The sequence below is a fragment of the Gossypium arboreum genome, chromosome 4 (genome assembly GCF_025698485.1).
Source record: "Gossypium arboreum isolate Shixiya-1 chromosome 4, ASM2569848v2, whole genome shotgun sequence".
Taxonomy (NCBI): Eukaryota; Viridiplantae; Streptophyta; class Magnoliopsida; order Malvales; family Malvaceae; genus Gossypium; species Gossypium arboreum.
Window position 1 is genome coordinate 16,713,735 of NC_069073.1, and position 15,945 is coordinate 16,729,679.

A 15,945-nucleotide genomic window follows, 5' to 3' on the forward strand; every position below is an offset into this window, starting at 1 on the left:
TTGAGTTGAGTCCGAGTTCACTTATGGATGCGAACGCCCGAGCTCGTTGAGTTGAGTCCGAGTTCACTTATGGGCGGGTTACATGGTAGCTTGGCTACATATGTGGCACTTATGTGCAAACTTTCCATGTATCCGAATTATATTCGATGTGTTCAACGGGTAAAGTTTTCTTGAAATGGAGGAATACTCAAGATGAAAGGGACGTATTGGTAAGTGTTGTGAAATGGGTACTTTGAACGGTATGTACTTAACCTCGGGTTGAAAAATCGATATAACAACAATATGGTAAGATGATAAATGAAAATGTGATATGAATGTCTTGGTGATGATTATGCAAATGATGTTTTATGTTTGCTTATATGGTTATGTTACTTGCTATTTGCATGTGAACTTATTAAGCATTTATGCTTACTCCTCCTTTTCATTCCTTGTAGTTTTGACAAGCCATTTCGGAAATCGGGGAACGGTCGAGGCTCGCTCACACTATCCGTATACCATCTTGGCATAATGGCTTGTATATTTTGAGTATGGCATGTATAGCATTATAATAATTTTGTATATATAGTCTTATGATATGGCTATTGAGTGGTATGGAAATGCTTGGTAATGATTAGCCATTGGAATGGCTAATCATGATCATATTTGGTGTTATGTATGTCAAATTGCTAGCTAATCCATGGAAACCATGAAATAGGTAAAATTTACCATAAAATAGATTTAGACAAGAGTAGTGACGTGAATTTGAAAAATCACTAAAAATAGTAGAAATGGAATTAAAAATGAATAAGTTATGGAATCAAGCTTGATGATTATATTTTCATATGGAAGAAGCAAAACAGTATATGAGCTATATTTTATGAGATGTTTAAATTTTTGTGAAACAGGGCCAGAGCGATTTCTGGATCCCCTATTCTGGATTTGGAAATTACAAAGATAATTAGAAGTCATGCTTTATATTTACAGATTCCTTATTGAGTCTAGTTTTATTAGAGACAAACGGCATAGTTATTGAAGCTCTGTACAGGGAGATATCTGATTCATAATACATAGAGGTCAGAGTAGTCAAACCCTAAAACAGGGGAGATTTTAACTAATAAACTGTACTAATTGGCCTGACAAAAAATTCTAGAAAAAAATTAGTAGATAGATATATGAGTCTAGTTTTAGGAAAAATTTATGGAATTGGATTTTGAGTTTTGGAACTCGAGATAAGATTTTTAAAGCGACTGTGATGCAGTTAGCCAGCTTGTCTGGAAATTTTAAAATGAATTGTATGAGCTGTTTAAGTAATGAATTAAGTCCGTTAACACCTCATGTTTGACTCCGGCAACGGTCTCGGGTACGGGGCGTTACAGGTATTTTACCTTAACGAGTTAGATGAAGTTAGGAATAATTGGCGAAATAGTGGAATGGGAAGATTGTTAAGGGATGACAAGGAAGCATGGCAGCGTCATGGAATTATATCGACTAGTTACTAAAACGACATCGTGATGACGGTCTATCAACTCTATGGAGTAACACCGGGACGAGGATTATCGACTGGCACATTAATGTGACACCGTGATGACGGTCCCTCAATTATATGGAGCAACATTGCGGCAACGATAATCAGATCCTTCAGGGCGACATCTCGAAAAAGGTTTAATGTGTAAGACCATAGCTTGACTATGAATAGATTCTATTAAGACAATAAACATGAAATTCGCAACGTGTAAGACCATAACTAGGCTATGGAATCAAAAGGAATCTGCTAGAACATTAAACATTGGTTCACACTCTATAAGACCATAGTTGGGTTACGACATCAGGTAAATTAAAATAGGAAGTTGACAGGACAAGGAAAGGGAGATTGTTGTCTGACTCGTACAGAGGGTAGTATGATCGGATGATTACGATGCATCTGAGGATGCGAGTAAACGAGACAATCCAAGGATCTACCAAATTTTGAAGATAAGAGAAGCGGATTGAAATGTCTTAAAATGTAGGTAAGTCTATTGAAGAGGGATTCCACCAAATTATTATGAAAAGGGAACTGAATAAGTGACATTTAATTGTACAAAGGAAATAAGAGGGCTAACTATGTTGAGGTATGAAGTATCTGCGGGTATAAGATCGCAAATATTGGCGAATAAATCGGGTTTGGAGTGATAATAGGATGATCATGCGAACCTAAGCCTAAGGGTTCGTGAATAAAAGGTCAGTTAGGAATAGGTAAATTCGTCAAAATTCACTTGGAGGTAATGATAGCTTCAATGGTCTAACTGGTAGCATCTACCAGAAGTCTACAGAGAGAAAATATGTTTGTCTAGGACTATGTAACGCAGGATAGACCACATGGGGCTAACAGTGGAAAAATTCCTCCAAGGGTTACTTTAGGCAGACAAACAGTTGGAAAGCAGTGAAGGAATATTAGAACAAAATGAATTAACAGCTTAGGACTAGATTTCAAAGTATGAATCCACCAGGATGATGAGGAGTCCAATTAGTTAGCTTATCAATGTGTTTAGAATTGTGAGATTAGACTAGAGGAAGTGTTAAGGATTAAATACTAAGTTTAATCTAGTGTTTGATGTACAGACCAGGGTAAGGATCCGAATTTATGGAGAACATAAGTGGGAGGATAATTGTGAGAGTTTAACATGCTAAGTTATAAAAAAAACTAGGATCAAGTAGAATAAAGCTAGGACCATAGAGAACCATTAACATAAAGGACACATTTAAGTCTAAGATGGAGAATAAGTTTACTAGAGGCGAACTACGGAAAATGGCAAGGCGTCAACCATGCCAACAAAATCTGTAAAAGGCCAAAGATAGACAAGGAGTTTGAAATCTCTGCTTCAAATTTTATTTTTCTAAATATTACGAAATGTTGTTGTTGCACTACTTCATAGGATATCACTAGGTTGATTTGAACTTATGGTATTACTTCGTATTTACAGGATAAATGTTTTAAGTTGGTAATCAAGTGGAGGGACCAAGCCAGACACCACAATATTTGAGGGTTAGATATGGAAGTCATCCATGTGTATAGAGTGGCTCCCTTAGAGGCCTTACCTCGGGGATTAAGTTGGTTGTAAAAGTTTTAAAGCTTTAATTTAAAAACTTGTAAACATTTATTTGGATCAAAGTTGTAATAATTTACCATTGAATCTTTATGGGACTTAATAACAACTAGATTTATATTTATATTTATATTTAATTTGATTAAGTGTGTAAATAGAGAAAATTCATAGATAGTTAAATTAATCGGTTCATTATATCATCTGGTACTCAGACTTGGTGACTGGTTCAGGCATAGGGTGTTATAGGAAGACGTCGTGCATGATGTTCCCAACTATAATAGAAAAGACCATTGTATGATTGTCAACCATCTTGAACCAAATTGTAAAATTCAACAATAGTCGGATTTAATCATGAAAATGTACATAGGCAGATACATGAGCAACATTTAGCGATGTCTTAATAGTTACTTGAATCTCATTATGGCTCAAATGAGATGTACTCGTAATACGATGATGATGATGGTTTAATTAATAGCTAATTCATATTAAAACCTAAATTCTAAAATTAGTTAATCTTTTTGTTTATTAATTAGGGATTTAATCGATATAAGTTAGAGGCTTGCATTTTCGACACTAGGACTAGGAAATTTCATTAGGTTAATTTAGGTTTATTTAATTTAATTAGTTTAATTAATACTTTCATTTGGATTCGCACTACTAATTCATGACTCGATTAGATTAGTAAATATTTTCTGTAAATAATTTAATAATAAATTTCTCCAATCTGCAATCTCGTGGGTATGATCTTCGAAATACTTACCAGTGTTTCGTTGTAAACTTTACTATATTACAATTTAAACTGTACGCTTGCGAACACCACTGATTTAATTTAATATATATTTTGTGTGATATTTATACTATAAACAATAACACATTTATAGGCGATCAAGTTCTTGGCACCGTTGCTGGGGATTGCCATGGTGAAATTTTTATTAGAATGATTACTGTAAAATAATATTAACCAAAAGATGAACGAGCTAGATAGTGTTATTGTAACAGTCAGAATAATGGTTTCAAGACCACAAATTCGAAGTAAAAAATTTTATTTTTATTATATTTTTATGGTCTACAATTTGATGGAATGATTTCAATAAAATTTTGTTCGAAAATTTTGATGTTTGGGCACCCAATTTGATCAAAAGGTCTAAATTGTAAAAAGTGCAAAACTTGAGTTCTACATGCTAGACGCGTCTAATTGCTATGAAATTTTAAACTGGAGGTCCTTAAATGGTAATTAGACCATTGGTTAAGTTGTTGGACAAAATGGACATGGTTAGGTATGTTTCTAAAGTTTTTCATTAAAGTTATTTTAGTAATTTGGTAATTAAATGAATTAAAAAGCCAAAATTAAAAGTCAATTTTTGTCCATCTTCCTCCATGGCCATATTTTACAATGAGAAACCATGGCTAGGGTTTTTCAAGCTTCCAAGCTCGATGTAAGTCCGTTCTAGCCCCGTTTTTACTGATTTTTATGTTTTTGAAATCCTCGTAACAAGATCTATTTATTTCGACCACTAATTTAAGACATAATCAAAGTCTAAAACTTTAACCATGATGCGTATTTGTGTATTTTGATTTCTAATGGAAGAAAATGTATGTTTGGTGTATGATAAACGACTTTTGCTAAGTGATTTTCGGTGAAAATGCCTAAAAGGACTTATTTGTAAAAGTTATAAAATAAGTAGTAAAAGTGTGATTTAATGAAAAATGTGGGCTGGTATGAGTACAATAAAGGTTTGGCTAGGCTTGGGTAATGAAGAAATTTGATGAAAATCATTTTACGAGCCTAGGGACTAAAATGTAAAAATGTGAAACTTTAAGGGAAGAAATATAATTTTTACCATAATGTGATATTGGGCTGATTTGAATAGTTTAATGATTAAATAACTTGAATGTGATAATATAGATCGAGAAAAAATACGGTTCGGACCTAGAACGAGGAAAAACGAGTATTTGACGGTTAATTCCTTTTCGCCATTTTTTATGTCGAGGTAAGTTCGTATGTTTAATAAGCATTAAATTATGTATGTATAATTGCTTAATTGATATGATTGTGCTAAACGCTATATTATTGAAATAAAATGTGAATGTTATTTAGTACGACACTACGAAAATGATTGATAGAGGTTCGACACAGAGAAAGTCCCAAGTTGAACCTTAGGAATAGATAAGATACAAATGTCAAGACATTAGGGTTACTAAGACTACATGCAAAATCATATATGAGATATGGCATCGTATGAGATTTCGTGTAAGACCATATCTGGGATATGATATCGATATGAGATTTCGTGTAAGACCATAGCTGGGCTATTGGCATCGATACGAGATTACATGTAAGACCATATATGGGATATGGCATTGGTATAGTACTGTGAGTACAAGATTCCTGAGTATCCTTTAGTATTCCAAGTGGTTCAACAAGAAATTCAGTGGGTATGTCAAAGAAGAGAAAGAGTATGTAAGTGTTACAAATTTGTACAGGTATGTACATAAGCTTATAAGCATTGACTTCATGATATTATGAGTTCATGGTTTCCATGAGAATGTTTTTGTGAAAGCCTTATGATTATTGGTCTATACTTGTGATGTATGAAATACATGGTAAATTTGGTTGGCAATTGTATAATTGGCTTTCGAGCCAAATTGAGTTATGATATAATATGTTTTATTCACACAAATTGTGATTTATCGGATATGAGAGAAAGGAATCTTTGGCATAATTTCCTATTAAAGTAGTAAATGAAGACTAATGAAGGTGAAATTGACATGAATGATTTATGGCATGACAAATGTTGTGTGTATGATAGATGTTGATATGGTATTGATATATGATGGTTATTTTGTAAATAGCCTTGGAAGTTGGCTAACGTTGATTATGAGTATATTTGTATTAATGTCATTTGTGAATGTGGAAACTTGCATAATTTGATGTGGAAAGGTTGATGTTTTAAGCATGTTTGAAAATGGTATGAGAATGACATGTTATTGTCTTGGTTGTGATTATTTGGTTGCTCTTCATGTTTGAGTTTGTGCCATGTGATGTTGAATAAATATGTGCAAGTGAGGGTGACAAAATGGCTTGGTAAATAGCCTTGTTTTTGTCCACACAGATAGACACACAGGCTTGTGTCTAGGCCGTGTGTGACATACGGTCAACCCCATGGGCATGTGATCCGGCCGTGTGTCCCCTGCACCTAAACTGTTGCAAAACAGAATCTCAGTATTGAGCACACGGGCAGAGACACAGGCATGTGTCTTTGCCGTGTGAAGGACATGACCTCAGGACACGGGCGTGTGTCTTGGCCGTATGACTTCAATTTGTTCTTAGGTGACAAACAGAGAGTTACATGGGTTAAGGACACGGGCGTGTGTGACCACAAGGCATGCCCACACGGGCATGTCCCAAGCCACATGGGCGTGTCACGCAAAACATATAGAATTTTTGTGTCGTGTCGCGCTATGTATTCTTTATGGTGCGACATACCCTTGATAGAAGCAAGAATAGGGGAAAAACTAGTGTTCTGTCGCGTCATGCCTATCCTATGGTGCGACATGCTAATCATTTCCAAAAACTTTCCATCCATGTTTCTGCGTGAAATTCAGATATATTCTCTAAGTTTGCACTACTACTCAAACCCTAGACAGCCTCTTTCTATTGTCTTTAGTAGCAGTTGCATCTTCGAAGCCTTAACAAGCAACTATGCAACCCTTTGCTTCTCTATGCTTTGAAATTCTACTAATTCTATGCTTTTCACTTGTTTCATAGTCCTAAAATGATGAGGAGCAACCTTTCAGATGTTAAACTAGGAGCTGATAATTTCAACGAACTTTGTAAAAGAGCTTGAAATTCATCTTCGATCCATTTGACAAAAATCTCCTCTTCAAGAGAAAGGTTTAAAGTCCTCGCTTTTGTTAAACAGTGAAACGAGAGAGACATTTCAGTTCAATAGATGAGGGAAGGTTTGTGCCATCCTAGAGGGACGAGCTTGTATGCCAATCATCCAAAAATTTTGCACTACCTTAAGGGATATTGAGACGACTCAACAATTGGATGTTCCATGGTTGTTGATCTTCATTCAAGGGAAAGAAATTTTCATCTCACCTCTCGAGGTAGTGAGGTATTATGATATCCTTTTATCTCTCAATGATTTTATGCAATGAATGGATCTCATGCATTCTCGAGAGAGAATAGGGAGGAGATACTTAACCTCCTAGTGGAAAGATGAGGAGAATGGAGACACCATCTAGGGAAAAATTTCCCAAAATCCTTCTACAAGAACAGCTAACTCCGAGGGCAAGAATGTGGTTACAATTTATCAGTACTCAAGTTTGCCCAACCTTGGACATGTCTAACGTAGATAGTTTCCAAGCTAAATTACTATATGCCATATTACAGAAAGAAAGAACCTGTGTCGGGACACGAATTTATCAGAGCATGTTGCATTGTACACGAAAAAAGAAGGTAGAGTTGCTTTTTCCACACTTAGTTACTGCTTTCTGTCTGCAAGCAAAGGTACCAATGGGACAAACCAAGCATTAATTACAACCAATGAAATATCCAATATGAGAACTTTGTGTGAAGCATTTGGTGGGAAATCACAAGTAGAAAAGAGCTATCAAAACAAAGCCACATCTAGGTGAGACAATGTTGCCACATTCAGAATGGATAATTAGATGGATGTAAGAAGTAGGACCAATCTACGAGGATTATGCACAAAAAAGTGAGTTAAGGTTGCCTCAATTCCCAATAGCAAAATACGAGCAAAGGTAGAGTCTAACAAGATAGAGGTAAGAGAAGATCTAGATGAAGATCCAGAGGAAGACCTCGAGGAAAACCTAGAAAAAGATCCCAAAGAAAATTCGGATTCAGAGGCCGACCCAGATGAAACTAACAAGGAATCGAAGCTTGATTGCAACTAGTTCTAAACATTTTTTAGGGGGGTTGATTTTTTTAGTTAGTTTAATTAGGATTTTATTTTATTATATATATATAGTTTGTCTTTCGTTTTTCTTTGTAGGAACCCCATATTTTTTACGGTACTACAATCTCAAATCAAAATCACAAGGAAGAGTAGTCCCACCAATTATGTTGAACGTACCATGCCAATCTGGTAAGCTCTTTCCTTTATCTTTTATTGCACATTCGGGACAATGTGTCGAATAAAGTGTGAGGTGACTTAGAAAATGTTTAAAATTTTTCTGTTATTTTTCTTTGTTTTTAATAGTTTTTAAAATTTTTATTGTGTGTTTTCTACGTGCTTCAGCTTGTAGAAATACATGTGATCGGTTAGGAGCATTTTAATAGGATTTTGTGAATAAACTGTAAATTTAGTTTGATAATAATTGATTATAAATTTTCTAATTTTAGACTAATTAGTTTGATTTATTACACTGGAAGAGATTTAAGATGTTGAGTATATCACATGATAAGTAAATATATAAATAGCATGCATGTTTAATTGAATTATAGGTTGTATAAATTTATAGATTTGGCCAATTTAGTCCATGTATTGAATTACCCAGGGACGACCTAAGGCATTGTTTGGTAGACATTTTCGAGCCAAAAAGTTATCCCGTACATATTTCCCTAGTACCGAATTTAAGCCTTAATCAATTTTTCTGATGAACCAAAAATGAAACCTTAAGCCTAAAGAATATTTTACTTGATCCTTTAATTCTTGGTCCTTGCATGAATTTAGATGTCTGGCCATTGATATTGAGGGATTAGGTGGAGATATCAAGGGGGTTTCAAAAGAGAAAAAATGAGTGAAACTAAGGAATTGTATGGTATAGTGAGTATAAGGTTTTTGAGCTTGTAGAAAAATAAGGCAAAATACCAAATCGAGAAAATCTTCAAGAAAAGAAAAAAAATACAAAAGCAAAGTGAGTTGGAAAAAAATACGCTCAAATTTGTTCTAAAAAATCAAGGTCAAATGATTGTACTCATTAATACTATTCTAGGCCTTAGTAAATAGACAGAAAAAGAAGGTGAGAGAAGTGGATATAAGGTGGTAAGATTATTCAAAATTGGAGGAGTATTGGAGCAATATAATGTGTCAAACTACATTCATGCTTAGCCATTTTGTCGAGCCTATTCGTTGAATTCCGAACCAACTTAAACTGCAGAACATTACAACTTGAAAAGTCCTATGTGATTTAGATAGTACTTTATATAGATGACGTTGTACCAAGTTTTGATGTTTTTACCACTTAAATTCATTTCAACATAATTATGTATTTGTATATCTATTTTGATGGATACATATACTTAATATTCTTTTATTTGTTTGCTTTGAAATTTATTGAATTAACCTGTCTAATTTTAGAAATTGTGAGTCAATTGTATATCACTCTAGACTTATATGTTTATTTACATTATCTTATTACTATATTTCTGTCAAATTTATTGTATCTAGCTAGCTCAAGTACATTTTCTTTTCTTTGCATGTTTATTTCTTGTTTTCAATTTAGTTAGTTTTTAGTTTTTATTTTATTTTCGTTTAGTTTGCTTGAAGGCAAGCAAAGAATTAAGTGTGGGGGTATTTGACCCGCCAACCAATGTAGTAGTAAATTCGATCTATTTTTGCAATTAGGCAATTTAGTATTTATTATTACGTTTTTGGAATTTAGTAGTTAGGATTAAATATTATTAAAAAAAGGAATTTTTTAACACATTTTTTAGTGTTGATGATCTATTAGAATGACATGGGCCTAGGTAGATTTAATTTGTGTATTTAAGTATGTAATAGACTTAATTTTAGGCCAAATTGAAGAAGAACTTGGGACAAGTGTTGCACAAGCTTTCCGAGCTGTGAAAGCACAAAAAAACGTCCAAAGCCATAAAATGATTGCTATGGTGCGACATATAAAGTCTATGGCTTGACATGCACGTTGTATTGAGCCATAGCAGCCTATGTTGAGTAATAGCCTGAACATGGGTTACAAGCAAGGATGACGTCAACAATCGTATTTTGGCAAATTCCTACAGATTTTATTTCTTACTTGCACCCAAACAATCAGGGGCATATCAGGCATAAAGTGCACATATTTTAGCTTATAAATAATAGGCTTTTGTACACAAACGAGGGCATTGATTGATCCATCAATTAAATACAGTTTTATTCAGTTTTTAATTTTCTTTTCTTTTATGTTCGCTTACTCAGAATTTTTCTATTCCAATTTGATAAAAATTACTGTAACACCCCTAACCCATATTCATCGCCAGATTATGGCTACGGAGTATTATCGGAGTATAACATCATGTAATGAACTTTTTATTATTACAAACAAACCATAATATAAATCATAGTAATATCAACAAAAATGATACATATGGTCCCTTTTACGAGCCTTCGAGGCCCCAAAAAGACGTTAGAAACGAATCGGGACTAAATTGGAAACATATGAAATTTTGGAAAAAGTTCAAATTTTTCAAACTGCAAGGGTCACACAGCCTAGGGACACGCTCATGTCTTAGGCCAGGTAGGCATTCGAAATAGGGACACACAGCCGTATTCCAGCTCGTGTCCGTGCCCATGTAACTTATTGACTTGGGTCACAAGGCCAAGGACACTCCCATGTTCCAGGCCGTGCACCCTTTGAAATAACCCCATACGCCCGTGTGCCAAGCCGTGTAACAGCCTAACTTGCAACCCTTTTAAAGCTACTAGGGCCACACAACCGTGTCACCTAGCCGTGTGTCACACACGACTGAGACACACGCCAATGTCTTTGCTTGTGTGGAAGAAACATAGGTCATTTCCAAGCTATTTTTCTCACCCAAACTCATACTACTTGCACAAGCCAATTGTACCTATAATCATGCACTTAAAACACATTTAACATATACATATACAAGCTTATACATTATAAAAACTAACTATTCAACCAATATGCCAACATGGCACCTCAATTTCAACCATCAAACTTGCCTACCAATCTATCAAATTCAATCAATTAGACCACCAATTGAACAATTTCAATATTACATTTTCCATGATGTTCATGTACCAAATATAAACACAACAAATACCATTTTGGCCATTTTCACATCTATCATGCACCTTACCATTTTGACCTAAAGCCAAACACATTCAAGCTACCAAATCTACCCATTAACCATATCATGAACTACTTTAATTTATACCAACCAAAAATTCATAATAGACCATTGATAGTACTATAAAGAACATATGTTTTCTCCCTACTTATTGGTTAATTTGTCCCCATTTAGTTATCTTTAGAACATATTTTAGCATTTTTAGTTCAGTAAATTGCATTTTATAACTCAATGGATCTTAACCTATTTATCCTTAATTTCATCATATATTGGTACCAATGTCGTTGCATGAGTATTTCTAGATTGTTCCAAGAATTATCACCGCACCTAACAACTGTCCGAATAAGAACAAAAAGGTGTGAGCTGTCTAGTCTGGTACAACCAACTTGTACGTACAAAGGCAACATTATTCTGATGAAAGGACACTTGTGCTATTTGGATAAATATTAATATTCATGGGAAAAGGAAAGGGAGAGGCTTTTTTAGGGTATTATCTTCTTCAACCCATCTTTTAAAGCTTTTCGGCTATGGTGGCTTAAGCGTCCTACGGGTGAATCAACGTGAAAAGGATGCAGATTAGCTCTGGACGAGGAGCCCTGAGTGTGACACAAGAGGGAATAGAGAGATTCAAGTCGAGATTATCTAGGAATAGTATTCTCCACTTGTTTTTTTTATATTTCTTTTCTAAACAATGGTGATTACTTTCTTTCATGTTTGTATGGAAGTACACATGATTTCTAGGTTAAATTTTATTTTATACAATCTTACTTCTACTATTTAACCTTTTGGTTTGAATGTTTTTAGCATGGAAGTGTTATTGCGGTCACTGACACTGGAAAGTGCAGCGATAGTTCAAGCTGACAAGCATGACAGCTGAAGTTGCTTAAGGATTAGAGGAATTTAATCCACTTGTTCTTAATGGTGTTTCATTTCCATCATCGGAAGGTGTGGTTAATGTGCATGTTTAATGCTTAGATTAAATATAGAAGCTAAGCTAGGTAAGATATTCATGGCAATTTAATGCATCGACAATCACCTATGCTTTTATACCTTGTGAGCACTTAGTATTCTGTTGAATATTCACGTTGGGGATCCCAGTTTATCATTATCATAGTTTATCTTATTATTTTCAAGTTATTTCTTCAACAACTACTCTCACAATTTATCTCGTTTCTATCTATTTATTGCACTGACATTGATAGACAAAAGACAAGCATCCTCGTAGGATTGATATCCTACAGACTTATATCTGTCTACTATACTTGCATCGACAATGTACACTTGCATATTACTGCTATGACATTAAACAGCCGATCAACCATTATAAACATCATTTAATTTCCATCATTTTAACCAACACCACATCAAAATAACAACATCACAAAATACCATATATTCATCATAACACACCAACTAGTTCATCAACCAAAACCACAAATATATACAAGCCACACATAATGGCTAAATTCATCAAACAAAAATACCCATACATGCCATATAACCATGACTCAAAATCATCAAACTATACTGATATAACTGAGGGATAGTGTGATGGATCTCTGACAAGCTTTCAACCCAAACGAACTTCTGATTATCTAGAAACACACAAGAAATAATATGAAGTAAACATGTAACGCTTAGTAAGTTCGTAATTCATAAACAAATCTTGCCATTTCAATATTTATATATAATCATAAAAAAAACAATTTGAGAAAATCCAACTTAGCTTGCCATTAGCCTAAGCAACAGAAACATTTCAAGTTTGATATACACATAACAACTCATAGCAAAACCTAATAGCTTTTATACATACAATATATAAACATTCATACTTCATTGCATATAGCTAAGTATATTTAAAGCATCATCATCTCATACCTTTGTCATACTTTTATAGCCTTACTTATCGAAGTATTTGTCGATCTTTCCCTATCGCATACGCTTTGAACCACTAGAATAATATCGGATACACAAGAATCTCCCACACTATGTGCCAACATGTGGTCGAAACCACAACGATCTCATATCTAATACAAATTATCTCTCTCAAGCCATAAGTAGGTCTGCTTATACAAGTTGTAAGTCAAGATGTAGCTACACAGTGTTTCTCACACAAACTGCCAAGTAACCACAACACATGCCGAAAACTCAGCCACCTGTAGGACGTATAAGACCAACACCCGAAACACGGTAATCCCTAATGATATGTCATGTGTATCCTATATATTCCTAAGGTTCAAACGGGACCTGAAAGTCGCAAAAACTTAGTTGGATATTTTCGTAGAGTCGTAATACCATAATATAAGATAAAAGAATATAAATCAAACATAATTCAACACTATTTGAAATGAATGAACTTACCTTAAACACGAATGGAGAAATATGATCGATTAATCCCACACTTTTTCTTTTCCTCGATCTAAATCTGTACATTGTTTGTAACATCCCGAATTAGGGCCTAGTCAGAACAGTGGTTTTGAGACCACAAATTCGAAGTAGAAATAATTATTTTATGATTATCAGGAGGTCTATGATATGATTCCATACTTGTGTGAAAATTTCATGAAGAAGTTTCATTGATAAGGTGTCAAACTTGACATTTAGGACTAAATTGCAAAAGTTGCAAAAAGTGAGTTCTAGAAGACTTAAGCGTGAAATCACCATGATCCTTAAATAGAAATTTTCCCAATTTCTATTTTTATGGACAAAAATGGGCTTGAATAGGAAAAATTTGAAAAAAAGGCCTTAAGGGCATTTTTGTCAATTGGTTAATAAAAGAATAAAAAGGGAAAAATAAGTCAAAATTGTGTCCATCTTCTCCCACCTTGGCCGAAAATCTCAATGGTTCCATAGCTAGGGTTCTTCAACTTTCAAGCTCAATAGTAAGTGCATCCTAGCCCCATTTTTAATGTTTTTTACATTTTTGAAACCCTCGTAACCCGATTTACCTATTTCTAGCCATATTTTTTAGTAAGTGTAACAGCCTAATTTTCAGTGGTATCGGGAATAGAGATTTGAGATTACTAAATCTGACGGGTGAGTTGAAAATTTAATAAATTAATACCTATGAGTCAAATGTGAATATAAAAGCATTTTTGAATTAGTGAATTTGGTGATTTAAAAGAATTAATTAGGTAAATTGGGTCGAGAATAAGGTATTGAGACCTCAACTTCATAAATCGAGCCATAAATATATTTAGAAATATTTATGGAGTGTTGGTGAGGTAGTAATAAAATTTAGTCAGAAAATTTTGACGTTTGGGTGATTAATTAAATAAAAAGGACTAAATTCAAAAGGGTGTAAAAGTTGCTAAAAGGATTAAATAGATCAATTGTCAAATGAGGAAGGACCTAAAGTGAAAATAAGCCCAAAGGAGATATTGTGGGCTGCAACAGCTGAGAAAAATCAGGAAATGGGTGAAATGAGGGCAAAATTGGAAAATTGACAAAATTGGCTAAATAAAAATGGTACTAAATTGGAATATCTAGAATTCTCTTCATTTCTCTTCATATTCATCAGCTGAAAAACAACCATGGAGGAGGGTTCAAGCTGGTTTTCATACTCTAGCTTCATGTAAGTTTAATTCTTGTTTTCTCCTTGACATTTTTATGTTTTTGGACTTTTACAATTGGGTCCAACTTACTATTTCATTAGTTTTTGATTCCATGTCTACTTTTTGAAGTTGTTATGGATGAGTGCTGGAATTATATGATGATTTGGCATGGAATTAGAGCTTTAAATTGTTTATATTCTGATTTTATTGAAAGAATTGAATAGAAAGTGAATGTTTGGGACCTAATTGTAAAAGAGTTTGAAGTTAGAGTTTTATGTAGAAATTCTGAATTTCAATAGTTATGAAATAACTTATAATGTCTATAAAAAGTATTAATTGAGAAAATTATCTTAATTGAGGGGTTAATTGAGCAAGGACTGAATTGTATGAATTGTGAAATTTGAGGTAAAATGGAAATCAACATTTTGCACTAAAACTGTTTTGGGCAACAGCAGTAATTTAACTTTGAAAAATCACAAAAAATTATAGAAATCTAATTAGAGGATGAATAAAATATTAAATTAAAGCTTATTTAGTCTAGTTTCTTATAAAATAAATTATGTAAACAATGGAATTGTAAATCATGAGATGCAATAACTTTTGTAAGACAAGGTCAGAATGATAAAAAATTGGATAAAAATAATTAGAGGCTTAAACGTATATTTTTAGAATCCTGAATGAGTCTATTTTCAAGAGAAACAAACGAGGACATCATTCGAATCTTTTACGAGAAGATAATTAATTTTTAGTGAAGAAGGGTCGGAACTGTCAAACAGCAGAACAGGGGAGACTTCAATGAATAAACTGTATTAATTGGCCCAACCAAAAATTATGAAATTTTTATGGTAAGAAGACATATGAGTCTAGTTTCTGGGAAAATTTATGGATCTTAATTTGGAGTTCTGTAGCTCAAGATAAAAATAATTTAGTGACTATGACACAGATGGACAGCTTGAATATTCACATAAGTAGATAGTGAAAATTATGGATAATGTTACTTACAAGTGTGTTGTTTATACTAAGGATGTGGATGGAGAGGAGGAGGAGGAAAATATACAAAAATATATGAATGACTTGTGTATAAATTGATCACATGCCCGATTATAATCGATAAGTGTTGGATTAGAAATGATATAATGTTTTATTTGGTATATTTATTATGAAATTATTATTATCGTTATAATACAAAAATTGAACTTGTGAGTTTATATGGCTAAATTTTAGTGATTATTTGTTAATTTTATGAATTTCATGATGTGTTATTTCA